The following is an 18,315-nucleotide window of genomic DNA, read 5'->3' as shown; positions in this document are numbered from 1 at the left end:
TGTGGTTCAATGATTTCCTTGAAAACATCTGGATGAATCAATTGATATCCATCCACTGTTTTTCCTCCAGAGGCCATGAATCGAATCCACTTCGCCGAATCTTGAGGTGACGCAGAAATACATCCGGCCGGTCCAACATCTCCTATTCTGGGCCGGTCCAACATCTCCTATTACATCCGGCCGGTCCAACATCTCCTATTCTGTGAAGTGTTTAATTGAAAATGTTTAACAGATACATGTAAGTTATCCTGACCACTTGACCTTGAAGTACTTTTTAAGAAGTTAACATTACACCGAGTTTTCCATAACTTTTAGAATGAGAAGAGAGCTTTTATATAACACATATATATAAACTGTGATTGACATTCTAAAAAAAACTATGTTTTTGACTTCCTAACCTTGAAGTTTGACCTACTTTATACAAACTTTAACATTGGTCAGAACTTTTGAATGAAAAGAGATAGAGTTGTCATATGAAAACTATATATTGCGTGTGACAAGACCTTTTTTAATATTTTTTTTGATTTTAGACCCCGTGACCTTAAAGTTTGGCCCATTTTTCACAGATGTTAATTTTTCCTCATGATTTTTGATTGAGAAGAGATGGGATTTTATATTCGATATGATACCTATGACAAGTTATTCACAAGCATGCTAAAATTTCTGATCCCTTCACTTTGGTGATAACTTCTGAATGACCTATTTTACATTACATTACATCTCATCACGCAAAGACATCGATGGTGGAATATCACAATACTTTGAATTTGCTTGAAGAAGTTATTTTAAAATAGAGATGATGGTTTAATAATAATCATGAACACACAACAGAAGTAGAGAGAACATTAGAGAGATCAGAAAGTCCTAGTTAAAGTAGAAGGAATTTGATACCATACGTAATTTTTTTTTTCATTCATCGCTATTTGTAAAGAAGTTGAATACTTGTTGGTATATAATACTAAATATCTTGATTTCCTGGTCGCACTCCTTCCCCGGCGGAATGAAATGGGAGTGCGTACTCAGACTGAGAACTGTTTGCATAAATATTGGTCCCACAAACAGCCTGAAACATTCCTAGAGCCCGCAGAAGTTTCTCGTCAATCAGTTGTTCATATTCTTTGCCCGTCCACACTTCCGCCACGTGTCCAGCTATTGCGTACAGAACACACCTCCTAACTTCATTAGCATAAATCGGAAGAATTCGAAGATAAACGTAATAAAATATGAACAAAATTCGTGAACGTCCGAACAGCTTTTCTTGCGAGAATTCAGCGAGACCAACTTGCTACAGGTGAAAATCTAGAGAGAAATTCAACATGAAAAAAGAGGTAAAACTTTATGTTAACTCGATTTATAAGATTTGTAAATTGCAGATTTTTGAAAAACAAACGTTTCTTTACCTGAAAGGTGAAAGTAGGTTTGCAGTTTCTTATTCTGTCAAGTGCTATTGGACTTAAAAGTATCAAAACAGCACCTCTCGATTTTGTAAACATGTTTCCACGTGGAAGGGAGTAGTTGTGATGGTCAAGATTAACCCACATACATTGATTTAATAAACAAAAACACTCGTTAGTAGAATGTCATTTATTTTTTCGATTACCTGTAGCACAAAATGGCTAAATATTTTAGGGCATGTTGTTAATAGCAAGTCTAAAATGAAGAGAAAATGCAGGTGTGCTACAGTTCGACCCTACTTGTAAGGTAGTCTACAATTCATCCATATGCAGAGTTACGCTTATAAAAGTCATGATTCTTACTTATCAATACTCAGTGATTTGGGAGAACCATATGTGTTTTTTTTTTCAAATATCAAGAGACTAAAATTTAATTCTGTCCGTACTCGTGTGTATGCACAAGAATTTCTTCCGAATTTCCTCAACACATATACATGTGTACCTGGATAAAGGATTAAATGTGTGTTTACATTTGTTTGCAGTTTTAATAGTGTTAGCTGTTTATATCAGTCATGCATTTTCACTAGAGCCTACTGATCAAAATATGGTTGTTACTTTTCTAATTTATCATAATAGAATTTCAATGATCAGATGATGTCAATGCAGTTCTCACATACTTGTGTATATATACCAGGTATGAAACTTCACATATGCAGTTGTCGCCAGCGTGGCGCAGTGAATAGAGCGTCTTCTCTAGAGTCGGGAAGTAAGGAGTCAATCCTTACGTCGCGGGTTCGAATCCCACTGCGGGACGTGGAGACCTGTCCTTTGGATGAGACCGTACTATAAACGGAGGCCCTGTGTCGCTGTAGGTGCTGGCACAAAAAAAGATTCCTCCCTGCTCAAAGACCCTCACCCAAAATTTGTATCCCTCCACTGGCAAGTGGTGGCGTCTCCATATGAGTGAAAAAATCTCGAGAGGGACATTCTAAACAACATGTAAACAGCAATCAATCAATCATATATGCAGTTTATTAAAATTTATGAATATTTCTATGTGTACCACTTTTCTCCCTTTTAAAGTATTGCCCATCTAAAAGAAGCTACTGAAATAGTATAAATATTATAAAACTAGAGGTACTGTGAGCAATGAGCTGTGACACTAAATGATACCCACCTCGTAATCTCATATGAATATAATGACTGTGTCCATGTTTTGCTATGGGACAAATATGTGGCGGATCAAAAAGTAAAATAGAAGATGCACAATTGCAATATGTAATATAGATTCTGTGAAAGTCATCAAATATCACTCAGTGGTATGAGAAGAATTAGCGGATAAGAGATGGGTACACTAAAGCATAACAGACGGACAGACATACCTATTACTTAATATACCCTCCCGTTTTTCAACCGGGGGTATAATATATTACATGCATGAGTGCATCAATCCGTGTAAAGATATTGCTTAAGATAATTTACATTGATGTTTTGCATTTTTGTGTGTAAGAATACATGTATTTAATTTACAAATTGTTTAATTATTTCAATGTGTTAATTGAAAAGTAATTTTCTATTTTGTTTGTCTATTGCAGGTAGAGTACATTTTGAACAGCCATCTCCAGGTTTGACAAAAACAACACAATTGACCCTATAAGGTAATAAACAAACATTATTGAATTTAGAAAATGTACATAATGAAGCAAAAATGTTAAATCATTGTAGGCCCAGGCTAGAAATAGTTTTTTTTCACTGATCACTCAGGCCTTTTACTGGTCAGGTCATCATAATATCACTATCCCACTAGGCTACTAGATTTAATAAAAAGAGACTGACCCAAAACCATAATAATAATAATCCTGATAAATGTAATAGTTATATTTTGTTTATATAATGTGATATACAGTTAGACAAATAATTAATCTGAACAAAACAGGATTCCAAAATGACAGAACTTTGAAACAAGCCTGTCAAGTTACTATCCCAAATATAATTTCTATTTTGTTATACCGGTACATAGACCTGACCCAAAAGACAGATGCCGCCTACCATGTACTAGCCTAGATAATAAGAATTCACTGAACCCAGTCACGTGGGCCTTCAATTATTTTTAGCCCTGCATTGTAAAGTCAGCTATCGAGACATTCCGTCCTTTTTGTCGTTCGTTTTTTTAATGATATGCACCATCCCACACAAATTATACACACAAGAATTTTTTTTCTCCACTTTTGAAATACATGTATGGGCTTCACTGATCTTTACATGTATTCAATGTATGTCTTTTCTTTTGAATAATGACATTGTTGATTGAATTTGAAAATTTTCTTTATTATGAATGCACATGATACTGTATTAAATGCAGAAAAATTATAATTTCATTAAAATAAAACAAAAAATCAAATATAATCTTTTAAAATAGAAAATCAAATCAATTCATTTGTAATGTGCAATGATCGAATGATTCTTGCAGGATATACTCTGAAGACAGTGATGTGCAAGTTCAAGGTTTGCCTGTTGTGAGTATTGTATATGTAACTGTAAGGATAAAATTATAACATATTTAATATGCAACATTATTATTTGATTATTATTATCCTGATCATGTTGATCTGAATGAACAAATAAATAATATTAAGCGTGCCCAATCACTCCAATATCTACATGTACATGTTTATCAATGTTTGAAAGAATCCTGTGTAAAGTTATATATAGTTGGAGAGATAAAGAGGAAGAGTGAGAGAGATGTTGATAAAAGGGTCAATATAATTGAAAATCATGCATCAGTGATTTTTGTTTAATTCTCAAAAGATTTAAACACATTCTGTTCTATTTTGAGCAGATACCTTAATGACAAAGAATGGGTGAAAAAATTCTCACATTACCATGCTGCATAATAGTACATGTAAGTTCGAAGGCAGAAGAAAATCCATTAAAAGAGAAATTATAAATACAGTTAGTTGTCTGTTTCAGCAAACAATTTAATGAACTGAAAATTATGCTGAAACATGAATCAACATATTATGCAAAACTGTAAATGATTGCATTACATATTTTTCTGATTTGCATGTAGTGCATTGATATTTGTCAGTATTTTTCATGAAGTTTTCTTTCTACATTATTGCAAATGCTTGTATTTTATTTGGATTTATCAAATGTAAAGGATTGTATTAACTTATTAATCATATTTGTAGTTCAGCTGTAACAAAAATTATTTGATGAAAGCTTCAACCACGAGAATTTAAGGAAAGGGTGTCAAGTCCAAAGAGAAGGTTTGTTGATTACTGGTGATGATATGTTATTGAGGTAAATAGAGTACAGCAATAAAATAGAGAGAACAATAGTAATCGGTAGACAAAAAATTAAATTTTAATTCTTTTCAAGAATAGGCAGGTCATTATTAGTCACTCTAAGATAGTTAAGAGCAGATTTAGATTTGTTCAGATCATATAGCTATAGGGTAGGGTGGGTCCACAGTGGGTGGTTAAAGTTTTATTCTTGAATATTTTAGGCTGAAGCCATTTATTATGAAATCTATTCAAGATTATCAGGGCCACGATACATCATATTTTTTGAACGAATACATCCTAGTACAGAATCTCAGAATCAAGGGTAATGGATGTGCCATAATTAGAAACAGAAAGTTTATCTTGAAAGTCCTATGTAAATTTTTGAAAATTGTTTTGTTCATTTCTTGGCATTAAGTTAAATAAAGAGATTACAATAATAAACGTTTTCATAATTTGAATTCCTATTTTATGGAGACTTTAGTTGATATCTATGTAAGGTAAAAAAAACTACAATTTTCAGAAAGAAAGCAATATTTTGGTGTTATAGAAAAGGGGCATAACTCTCATCATGATAGTAATAATGGATTTGAGATAATGTGAAAAATGTGTACTGTTGGAAAACAAGTGAATACAACGCAGTCTAAATAAGTACACTTAAAATGAAAAAAAATTGACTACCTAGGGTATGTTGACGTTCATGACAGTATTACAAATTGGATGAATGATTTGCAAACATTTGGATTTGCATATACATGATTTACTTTTGTTAATTTAATTTGCTCATTTTGCGCATATCTCTTTCTCATGCAGATTATTAATGAACAATGATAGATTGAATTAGTAGCTATGAATGGCATAAATGTATATGAATTTTATATACTCTGTTTAGAGTTGAACTTTGGTATAAATCTTTGACAGTTGACTCTGAGTGATATTTTGGACACATTAAGATATCAAAGTCATTTTTAAGTCCCTTGAACGACATTTTTTTTCTATATATCTTACCCTGAATCTCTTGGATATCTCAATTTTTTCAGCAGTCCCATGAGCATTTCAAGATAACAAGTGTGACTTTATCTTATTGATTCAATTACTTTATGATGAATTATAAAAATATCAATCATATACTTTTATGTTAATGCATTAACATTTTATATTTTTCAGACCATATAACAAATGGTTGTTGAATTCATGAATACTAACTGGGATGATGCAGTAATTTCCTACTCATATGAACCGTATCTAAACATCATTTGATGATCCCTTTCCCAGAGAAAAAAAAGAATTTTCATATTCAAAGACTTTATAGTTTATTATTTATTTGTACGTTTTTTTTTTAAATTTTTCTTGAGAAATTTTCACTCATATGGGGATGCCAACAATTGTCGGTGGAGAGCTGCAAATTTTATCCTTTAATTGGCACACATGGCTAATTGAGGAATGAGGGATCTTTTTGGTGCTAGCACCTTCTGCAACACAGGACATCTCTATATACAGTTTCATCTCTATGTCCGACTGTGGGATTTCGAACCAGCAATTTATGGATCAACTCCTTACTCATAACTCTCCAGCAGACGCTCTAGCCACTATGCCATGCAGGTGACTTCATAGGTCATAAAATGATAAGATGAGATTTATAACTTAAAACTGATGTTTTTAATTCAATCACATATAGAAAATGTTTGCAAAAAAGGGAGGTAATAGCTACATGTAGCTCTCACTGGTATTGCATGCTTAAACTTTATGAATAACATATTGTAATTACACATGTATTTTAAACAAGATCAGTAAAGAAAGAAACACTTGGATATCTTAACTATGAATTTTATTATAAGGTTGATTATCTTTAAAAAAAATGGAAGGAGAGCATGACGCTGGATAAAGTCTTGAATTCCTTTTTGCAAGGGAAGAAATCCATGAGAATCAAAATATTCCACCACCGGACTGCTTACATACTAACACACCCAGTGTTCTCCAGGTTGATCTTGAGAATCCGACTTCACTACAATGGCTTTTTCTCCAGGTCTTAAGGTACACAGGGAAAAGTGGCTCGCATGATTTTCATGCGATTTTCTTTTCGCATGAAATTCATGCAAAATCATACAAAAAACGTGCGAAAAATCACACATGCAAATTTCATGCGAATGTTCCATATAATATTTATGCGAAATTCATGCGATTTTCATGTGACCCTATTTTCGCATGATATACATGCGAATTTAAATTTATCAGTTTTTCATGCATAAATCGTGCAAAATTCGCATAAATATTTTGCGATATTCATATATCATTAGAAAAGCAATGAACAAAGAAATTTAACATTTCAATGTTTATTTAGGTGTTTCTGCCACAGTGAGTGATAAAAATTGACAGTCTCTGATGATTCGAATGTAATATTTATTTGATGTTTCTAGTTTATCCATTGATGTGAATAATGTCTGTGTTTAAAGGCAGTTTTTCAGTCTTTTTTTCAGTCTTTGGTCCTGACAATTATTTCCTACAAAGAAATTTTATTATAAAATTATATCTTCCCATACTAATATTCCAATTGTTGAGGTCAATTGGAACCAATTCCTAAATTAGGATGACATGAAATAAAATAAATACAATGATATCACTTGAAAGCTAAGGTCCATGTCTTGTCAATTTGGTCTCACACAAAGAGTTCACTAGTATGTGTTACTATATAGCTTTGATTAATCGATTAACTAGATTCTCAGCAGAAATTCATGAGATAAAAAATAATTTTAAGAAATAAATGCTGAGACAAAACTTTAAAATCAGACAAAATATGCCTTATGCGCCTTTTAAGAAAGAAAATTAAGAGTAAACATACCTACCCTGAAATACATGTGGGTTTCAGATGTTGACAAACAGCATACACACCATCAAGGACTTTGCATCAAGTGCACCTAAAAAAAAAGAGTTCCCTTTTAATTCAGTGGCACGATTCTGCTAAAGATATGATATTCCTAGTACAGGAGTCCCAAATTAAAACTAGCCCTAAAAAAAATTACCAATTTGAAAATTGAAAATAGAAAAAGAAATTGTCTCTCTACATATATTGTTCGACATTTGACTTTTAATAAGTTCATTTTGATGGTACTGCATGTAAAATAAATTATACTTTGAGGAAAACAAAAGACCCTGTGCATAGGGGCATCTTACCCACTCTGTTCTCTACTTCATATATAAAAATACACAAGGGAAGAATTGAAAGTAGCACACGATTTTTTAAAAAAAAGTCGAAAAACAACTTACTTGAGAAAAGCTACGTAAATCCTGCAATGCACTGGCGCAAATGATGTCCTTGTACTTATCCAGACTAAAATATTCCAAATATATCCATCGAAGTAGCTTTTATCTAACGAAAATCCCAGCTTTCTGCACAATGTGAAACTCTTCGCCCAAGAAAAGATAACTCACTCGGATGACAGTAGGGTAGTACCTGAGGCCTTCAGATTGCACTCGTGTGCTACCTTCGATTCTTCCCTTGTGTATTTTCATATGTGAAGTAGAGAACAGAGTGGGTAAGATGCCCCTGTGGTAGAACCTGAATTAAAAACAAGATCCGTATTAACTCTGAAAATTTTCGTTGCAAATTGAATATCAATAAATAAGTGCATTACAAACACAAAATATGGCAAACGATTTTAAAAAGCATTCATTTTTACCTTTGTTTCAAGGATAAGAGCGCAATCAGTCAAAAGGAAAGTCTGGAACAAGCCACACGAGGTTCTTTCGCTGACTTGTTTTTTTTCCTGTAACAGGAAGTGCAAGTAGAACCCGATTTATTCGCGATCGGCTTTTCGGTTTCGTATTCGTCACAGAATCGGGAAATACCTTATCACTTTAATTTTTGTCATTCAATTTTTTATATCTTGAAAATCTATTTTCGTGTTAAAGTCGAACTTTGATGACAAGGGTTATAAAATTTACGTTACGGAACCAGAGGTAGTTTTACTATGGAATGCCTTACGTCACATATTACGTCATCATGCGGCTGAGAAAGCAGACAAGAAAGATCAGAACGACTGCATATTTTCTGTAAGTGTATATTGTCATCTTGAATCTTCTAATTTTTATACCAGATAGATGTAATAACTTTCTTGGAAATATTTGTTGACAACTTAAAGATCCAGATATAGATAACGTAATGCTGGTTCAATGTGTTGAAAGATGGACCTGGCACAGGCTCTCTGCATTCTTATATTATCACGATACTATTGTAAAGGCTTAGTGAACTAGGATAAGCCTAATTTTGTTTTTTAAAGTACTGTTGCACCTGAGTGTCTGAAATATAAAATGCAGCAAGCCAGCAAGCCATATTCCCCATGGCCGCCATGTTGTAGGGCAACATTCAACATACTGGTTACTGAAGTAAAGTTAACACGATTTTTCTTTTGAAAATACGTTTGTTAAAGCCTCTATTAATTCATAATCTTGAGATTGTAAATATTTTCCTCCATATATTTCTGGCATGTATGTTTAAAATTGGTTGATGAAAGAGGAAAATTCACTGCTCTGCCCTACAAGATGGCTTGTTTGTTTGTTTGTTTGTTTATTTAGGAAATGGCTAAGGGGAATAACTCCTAGGCAAAATATGTCAAAGAAGTTGGTCAAAAAGGATATGCCTGGTAAAGGTCTCATAAAAAGAGCTGCCTTCTTTTTTTAAATAAATATCAGCTGTTATAGCCATTAGGTATTTAACTTGTGTACATGTACATTCAAAAATATATGCTGATATAAAGAAGCTTAGTTATCATGGTAGTACATTATATAATAGGCCTATCAAGTAGGCAAGACAGGAGTCTCAGGGGCGGATCCAGAATTGAAGTTAGGGGGGCGCAAGAGTTTAAGCAGGGGGTATGGTTGCCGCCTTGAGGCCCCCAGTCAGTGGGTCCAGGGCAAAGCCCTGGTGGGGGTCCTGGGGGCGAAACCCCCTGAAGTTCATGTACTCTAGAGGTTTTGTAGGGTAAAAATGAGGTCTACCGAGTATATAGACATTTTAAACATTTTCGCGACAAAACTATACATGTTTTATGATAACTATGACAATTTTAGGGGGGCGGGGGGGACGCACACCGGGTGCACCCCAACTTAAATCTGCCACAGAGTCTAAGCCTAGTTACTTTCCAATAATGAGTTGTCACGTACAATATACTCACTACTGTAGGTCTATATTAATTATTCTTTATTGTGGTTACTAAATAATAATGGCCAAGCTAAAAGCAGTTGCCAACCTATAATTTTTAGACTGGATAGGAAGGTAGTAATATTAAAGGCATTTTTTTCAATGTTTTTAGATTTTGTTGGATAACAAATAATAGAACTTTTCATAGACTGTCCCCCACTAAATATGAACATGCTCCACTCTTTATCTCTTGTCAAAATCACAGCTGTTTGGTAAACAACAATTGAACAAAGTCAAAAATAGAATAGTTTTAATGTCCTAAAATATTGAGAAAAAAATTATTACAAATGGCTAGAAAAAATTATAATCACAATAATGCATTTTCTATGGGACGGTAGGCAACTGCCAACAAACAAATATTTATTTTACGGCTATGTTTTAAATATTTAGTAAATATTGTACATGTGTATTTCATACTTACAGGTATTTGCTAGTAATAAGCAGATGGTACTCCATTATACTGCACTGATAGCTCTCAAAGATTATACAATTAATATGATACATGCAAACAGGTAAGAAAATTCTAGAATAGGGGAAATATTTGTTGCAGATGTACCGGGTCAACAGGTGCGTGAAAGTCAGTCAATATATTGGGGCGATCTCAATAGCTCAGTGAATGAGAGTGCTGGCACTGTACGTCAGAGGCCCTGGGTTTAAGTCTTGATTGAGACTTGACTTTTCACCACCTGTTACACTTGTATATATTGAAATATGAAAATATTTAAGTACATGTATTATTTTATCACATTGTATAGCAATTGTGTTAAATATTGAATGCATAGCAAAACCATTATAGCATTCATACTAAATTAAGTTAAATTATAGTTAACTTTGTTAATTCATGGAATACTTGTGACTTGTGTAATAAAATATGTTATAGAGATGATGAACAAAATTTTTTTAAACTGACATTTTTGAGTTTCTCTGTAGGCACAGTTAAAATGTCAATCATCACAAGATCAAACTTCAAGTACCAGAGTAATCCTAAATCATCCTGATTTGTCAAAAGACTACATGTAAGTAATTTGTATGAATATTTTAATTAATTTGGACACTTTAATCTTAACAATTATTTCTAAGCTGCACATATTAAATTTTTCCCATCTAAACCAGAGTTCTATATTACAGAGAACAGTCTAGAGGTGGAAACTGATAGATAATTTGAAGAGGATCCTGTTAAAGCAGTCATAAATATGTTTCACAAAACAATGAACACCTTGTTACAGCATATCTTGAACAGCCTAGAACAGGCATTTGTTACTTTCACTCAGAATTGTTTGAAAACTCTAACAGTACACGACTTATAAGCTAAACTCTTAAGTTCGATATTACAGAGAACAGTCTGGAGGTGGTAACTGGTGGATCACTTGAAGAGGAAACTGTTAAAGCACAGAGACATGTACATTAGGAACAACAAGACATCATTGTTGCAGCATATCTTGAACAGCCTGGCATAGGTATTTGTTACTATATTTAAGGTCTAAAGAGTACAAATGTATTCACATATTTTTAGGTCACCAGGTGACCGTCACCTGCGTAAACTCAAGTTCAAGGTTTTTGTGCTAGGGCGGGGCTCTAATGAATGATTAAAGTAAAAAATGCATGAATTCCTCGAAAACCTTTTCCTTTGCTCCTGATTATTATGTCAGTGTTCTAATTAAGTACATATTAATGATGATGAAAGGTGCCTTTTCCAAAATGGTTAGTTTCAGATCCCCTGGGTCAGGGTACTTGGGATTGGGGTGGAATTACATAGTCTGAAAATAAATTAATGCTTTGAAATTTTCTTTTTGGTAATAATCAACCATTTAATTTGAAATAAATTTTATGATAACATTTCAAGAATTTTGAAATCAGTCAGGGTCAGTGGTTCCTGTGGGGTAGAGTGCACAAATGGTTAAAAAGTGGAAAGACATTTTCTCTTTGTTACTCTGATCTAACTCTGGGTATTAAGTACATGTAACTAAAGTAAGCAAGCTAAGTATATAGTTATGATAAGCAATAGTGCCTCTTTCAAAATTTTGAATTTCATGGCCTTTGATTTAGACCAAGAACCAATTCAATTGTTTGAAAGTTGTAACATAATACTCAGGTGACCTATAAGGCCTATGGGTCTCTTGTTTTTAAATCACAATTCTATAATGGAAACATTTAGATAGACAAAAATTGTTTGTGACTGAAAGGTCTAAAGGACTATATCCCAACTCTAACATAGGGTAATTTGAACTATAGATATCATGATATGCTTTTAAAATATAAAATAATAACTTTCATGAAGATATATTCTATATAAAAAGGCTACTTTACTATCATCAGAGGCAGTAAAATAATAATGCATGCTGTTCATGTAAGCAGTGACAAAGTTACAGGGATTGAATTTTAAATTCTTGGCCATAACATAATAATTAATAATTGTATTTAAGAAAGATCTAGATCTCAATATACTGTCCTAATGGTTGATTATAATTATCATTAGATACATTGTATTAAATTTCCAAAACAGAGGTCATGAGGCAAGGTCGAATTTACAGAATTTATAGAAATTTCACTAAAACGTACAACTTTTTATATTATAGTATGAAGGGAACATTATCTTACCTGGCATGCAGCTGATCATGCCCAAGAAATATCAATCCTTCTTAAGGGCATTTAGAGCATATACTAGTACCCGGTATTTAAATCAGAAAATTTATTATCCATTTTGCATTTTAATATAACCTTATAGAATGTTTACCTTTTGTATTTTCAGTGTTTACTAACAACACCACATCAACAGAACTTCAAGATAAAGAAATTTTATGTGACGAGAACCTCAATAAAGAAGATAGAAAAAGATCAATGGTTTTAGTTTTCAATGTAAAAGCTGATGTAACAAATGTCTTTACTTAGTCAGGGAGTCCAGAAACAAGTTTTGATTCTTTGAAATTGAAAGTGACTTTTTGTATGTATAATCATTCATTTCTTGTTTCTGGATTAATTGACTAAGTAAGAAAAAAGAGAAGATATTAAATCCATGGAATTATCCAAGAAAAAAAAATCATTTGCAGGAACTTTTAAGTAGCGAAAATTGTGTTTCCAAGGATTTGATGGATAGAATTAATGGATTGAGTTTTGGGGCACTCAAAAATAATAGTTTGATATCAATTTCTAGGGCTTGTCATTGCATGATATTCATATGAAACCTGGGTTCTTTTTTCGCATGAATTTCATGCGATTTTGTTTTTGCATGATATTCGTGCGAATTTAATTTAAAAATCACATGACATTTTTATGCGAATATCATGCGAGTTGTTTTTCGTCTCCTTTCGTGCGAAGAATTTGCATGATATTCGTGCGAATTTCATATGAAAATCATGCGAGCCACTTTTCCCTGTGTAGGACACAATAGATAGACCAAATTTTTCTTCAAATTCAATTTTTCTGAAACTTTGATATTTTGTTGTAGGAATACAAAATCTCTCTCAATATAGTATCTAGGGTTCTCCATGAGCTGTTTTACTGTGTTGCTCCCGATACAGTAAAATTTTCTCCGACACAGTAACGATTCACATTTTATGCATGCTTCACAATAAAACAATTGCCGATACAGTAAGATCTACAGTACCCGCATCGTTATTCTTTACAAATGTATCATGTCCTATCGTGCGTGTATCCTATCGTAGCGTGTTTTCCGTTTATCGTGTTTTGCGTTTTCTATCGTGTTTTCCGTTTATCGTGTTTTCCGTTTATCGTGTAGATCGTTTATCAAGTTCTATCGGGTATCGTGTTTTGCGTTTATCGTGCATATTCGGAAACCCTCGCTTTTTATCTTTACTACAGGTAGAAACTACCGAGGTATTCCGAGTTTCTTTTTCGTTTTGTCAACTAAAATAAGATTATTTTAACCCAGAAAGAGTAAAGGAAGTTTTATCCCTAAGTTTTTCATCATTAAAGAAATATTAAAGCGTGAGAGGAAAAGAATAAATAAATAAATAATTAAATTAATAAGTTAAACAATCAATGATAAATTATATTAAGAAAATAATCATATCATATAGTCAAGCAGCGAATCAAAATTAACTTTTGACAATAAAATAATCAATTCCCTGCTTTTTTTTTAATTCATCGAATTGTATGATTTTGCGGTCAAAATAAAATATTAATAAGATTTTCTTAAATTATTCAGAGTCACTAGAGGATGATTTTCGGTAAGTCACGGTGTATACCAACAACCCCCCCCCCCTCCGAAAAATTATGATAATAATAAGCGGGGAATTGATATGCATCTTTTTTAAATTCAATATTCAATATCTCCCAATCAATCGTATGGTACATGTACTATTAGCCTCTGATCTGCATGTATGCACAATTATTTAAAATCTTGAAATAATAACGAAGCATTTAAGACATTGACCCAGATAACTTTAACACTGATTTTGTCTGTATATAGACTCATTCTTTTAAATTTATCTTAATTATCATCTGATAAGTGAAATTCCTTAATACGTCTAAATTTAAAAAATAACAAATTAATAAAATGGAATGCATGAAAATCCTCCACCCGATTTAACACACCATGGCAGTTACTATAAAATAGAAGTTTTTTCATTCTAGACCCATCACTGAGTAAATCATGAGAAATCCACTGCTCTTGACCATGTTACGTCTACTACTGAGACCTAAGGCCCTGTGACCTTTCTATTTATAACTACACTTTTTAATAAACAAACATTTTATTCAATTTTTTACACTTCTACTTCTTCTGATCTGTTCTCTATGACTTTGTTCAACACACGAAGTCCTTCCTTTTTGGTCGTGTCGTTAATCTCGGAAAAGAGGATGCGTCAATACACGTACTCTCTAGGAAAGTAATGAGGTGGAAAAGTCAGTCTTTTTTTCACCATCTTGTAAAAATGTTTCACACAGTCTCCGATGTCCAAGTACCACTGACCTTCATTCTGAATCATGTTGATGGGTGTCAGACTATTCATATGAGTACAGGTGACTCAATTGTATTGCTGATAATGTTGGTTGATTTTCATCCTCACTCTAGATCCTTTAGGTCATGGGATTTTGTTTGACTCTTTTTTCCAACCACACATTGTTGAGGGAATGTCCTGAATGGTTTTCAAAAAAATCCATGACCGCTCCTGTTTTAGTTTTCATCCAGCCTTCTTGCATGCACATAAACTGACTGATTATGACTCTCACAATACCAACGATACTGCATCTTTAGAAAAAAAAAACACGTCTGACTTGGTCACTGTACTTTTCAGAATGAGAGGGTTTAAAAATCTACTTTTAAATAAACACCTAATCTATTTATAAGTCATTTTAAAAAAACAAACAACAACAAAATATAAAGGTTAAAAGATTTGCACAAGTTTTATTCAAGTAAAGATACAAAAGTCAATTGTTTTCTTTTGGATTTTTTTTTTCAAGGACTACTTGGCCTCCCCCTGTGTTTTCTCAAAATTAATTTCTATAGTATCGGCATAGGTGACATTTTCTGTAGGAAGTTTTTAAAAAGTTCTTCACTTTTCACAGCACGGATATTACCTGCATTGACCGCATTCCCATTTCTTCAACGTATTTTCCTGGTGGCAAATCAGGCATTCCTTTAAATGTCTCTTCCTGGTCATTTAAACCCATGGGAGAGGCGGTATGTTCTCTACCCCGTTCTTCCATATGAAATACTTCACACACCATCTACAGGCACAAATCTCCATGAAAGGCTTATCATCCACAAACTAATGTGGAAATGACTCGCAAATCCTATAAGTTCGGTGATGCCATCCCGGATAATCATACACCATGAATTTTTGCGGATGGATCATCTCCTTATCACAGTAATGACAAATATATTTTTCTACGTCATACAAATAGTACAATCTCCACATGAATACCATGATTGGAAAAATGAGCGCAGTGTACTCAAAGCTCAACTTTATATACCTTAGTGTTTTTGTAAGGTCGTGTGCAAAAATAAAATTTGACCTACGTTTGCTAAGTCCATTGGTCGTAGGTACTATGTACAACTTCAGGACTTTTTTTTGCTAAGGACTCATTGATTGTGACGTCATTATCACACACAAACGGTTATATAGAGCGTCGCTTTGACTTCACTGTGCTCTTTGTAACAATCATGACTTATGTGTGGAGAATGTCCTATTTTATTTACCAAGAACATAGTAGAAGTTTGCATTGCCGTAAAAAGTTGACAGAGATCAGCAGAATACATATATACTACTCAAAATTTGATAAGGATCACTAGGTTATATATGTGTAATTTACCACTAACATAACAACAGACAAAGATTTAACTCAAAAATGTGTTTACTCAGGTTATGAATAGGTATCTATGAACAACATGAACTTTTACCGATAAGGAATGCTTGAAATCTTATAACAACACCAAAAGGCATTTCATTACAAAAAAGTAAACAGAAAACTAGAGAAAAAATTACAGTTTTTCGAGAAAGTCCATCATCACAAATAGTCGATGTAGTGTCAATACCGAGTATGGCCTCCCCTTGCATCGATGACGGCTTGACAACGTCGAGCCATGCTGTCAATAAGCACCCGGATGTTTCCAATGGGAAGGTTGTTCCACTCTTCAACGAGGGCGTTTCCAAGCTCTGCCAAAGTCGTGGGTTGTGCTCTACGGCGTGAAAGGGCAACTTGCAGCATGTTCCATACATGCTCAATTGGATTCAAGTCCGGCGAGCGCGCTGGCCAGTCCATACGGACAATTGTCTCCTGTTGAAGGTACTGCTCCACCACCCTGGTTCGATGTGGACGGGCGTTATCATCCATCAGGATGAACTCAGGGCCAACAGCACCAGCGTAGGGTCTAACGTAAACATCCAGGATCTCATTCCGGTACCGCATCCCCGTCATTGTTCCTCTCTCCAGGACATGAAGATCTCTTCTTCCATCCCTGCTGATTCCACCCCAGACCATGATGGAACAACCACCATAACGGTCATGTTCACTGTTGTGGGTATCATGAAAACGTTCACGTTGTCGTCGCCACACTCGTTGCCTCCTGTCTGTAAAGTCCAAACAATACCTGGACGCATCGGTGAACAGAACTGGAACCCAATCGTTCTGTGTCCAAGTGGCATGGTCTTCAGCGGCCAGTCCAATCGCTCCCGCCGGTGTCGCACAGTCAGAGGGATTCGAACACATGCCCTTCTCGAGTTGAGACCTGCATTGTGAAGCCGATTCCGTATTGTCTGAGTCGAGACCTTTACCCCTGAGGCGTTCAGTAGGTCGTTACGCATGCTGGTTGCTGTCCAGAAGGGGTGGCGTCGTGCCTGAAGAGCCACAAAATGGTCTTGGCGTTGAGTTGTTGATCTCTGACGACCACCCCCATGTCGGTGAGCTGCTGTACCAAGTTTGCTGTCGGTTACAGGCTCTGTTTACAATGCTCTGGCTGATGTTTAGCGCATTTGCAACATCACGTTGTGAATAACCAGCGTCAAGCATTCCAATACATCTACCTAGTTGTTCTGTAGTCAGGCGACGCCTTACACGTTGAGGGGCCATTGTGTTGATAAACGTAGTGTAAACACTCAGGTGAGTTCTTTTAAATCTTAAAAAGAATCACACCGCTGCCTGAGTGAAAATCGTGCAATTGTAACAAAAGTATAAACTGTGACGAGAAACCATTTCCATGACATGAAATGCACGTGCAAGTTTGTTGAAGACATTTTTTTGCATTTGGTTAAAATATTGCCAGTTATACAGTTATTGATTATCTAAATATATAGAAAATTTCAATGATCCTTATCAAATTTTGAGTAGTATATATATGACAGTGAGGATTATGATGAAGTAATTGATCTCTATTGGGGATATAGTGAATGTGGAGGACTCATACCTCACTGGTTCATACACGATCCCCCTAGTTTGGAGCTTGTAACTTTGATTGGTGCCTGAAATATTTTCTGTTGGAATATGGGGTCGAGAGAATAATACCACCTTTGTGCAAGCTCATGCGAAAAAAATACCAAGACTGATAGATTCCCCTCCTGCTGGGAAGAAAACACTCAAGAGAGATGGAAATGCCAACAATGCATGAAATACCCCTACTGCAAAAAGTGTTATAACTTCATTGTAAGGCCTTCTTACAAAAGTTGTCCTCTGTGTCATTTTGAACAATAAAACAAAACAAAATAATCAATACTTGTTTTTTTTCTGTCTCAGTCGAGTGTATCTTAGGGAAAAAAAAAACTAACAACACCAGAATTTTGGTTTCTCTATTTTATTATTCATAAGAAACAAGAACATCATAATAACAAATATTCAAAACTTATGTTCAGTTCTTTTTGTATGGGAAACGATCTCCTCGTGTACAAGTAGTCCGTTTCACAAGCACAGTCCATGATGTCGTATCCTTTTTTGATCACTTCCTTCACATAATCTTGCAAACAATCTACAGCTTTTTCCATCCATT

General features: G+C 34.3%; 1 long non-coding RNA gene across 1 annotated transcript; it reads left to right on the top strand.

Annotated features, from left to right (window-relative positions):
• The first annotated feature begins 8,677 nt into the window (after positions 1-8,677).
• LOC134280336 (uncharacterized) lies at positions 8,678-11,119 on the top strand. The gene is made up of 3 exons (XR_009994885.1): positions 8,678-8,728; positions 10,806-10,891; positions 11,004-11,119. It is a non-coding gene; the product is annotated as an uncharacterized LOC134280336 (long non-coding RNA).
• Positions 11,120-18,315: the final 7,196 nt, after the last annotated feature.

Source organism: Saccostrea cucullata, unplaced genomic scaffold (genome assembly GCF_032062105.1).
Source record: "Saccostrea cucullata isolate Sc308-1 unplaced genomic scaffold, CSIRO_AGI_Scuc_v1 ctg1228, whole genome shotgun sequence".
In the NCBI taxonomy this organism is placed as follows: domain Eukaryota; kingdom Metazoa; phylum Mollusca; class Bivalvia; order Ostreida; family Ostreidae; genus Saccostrea; species Saccostrea cuccullata.
Note: the sequence above shows the minus strand (reverse complement) of the source record. Positions and strands in the feature narration are given on the sequence as shown.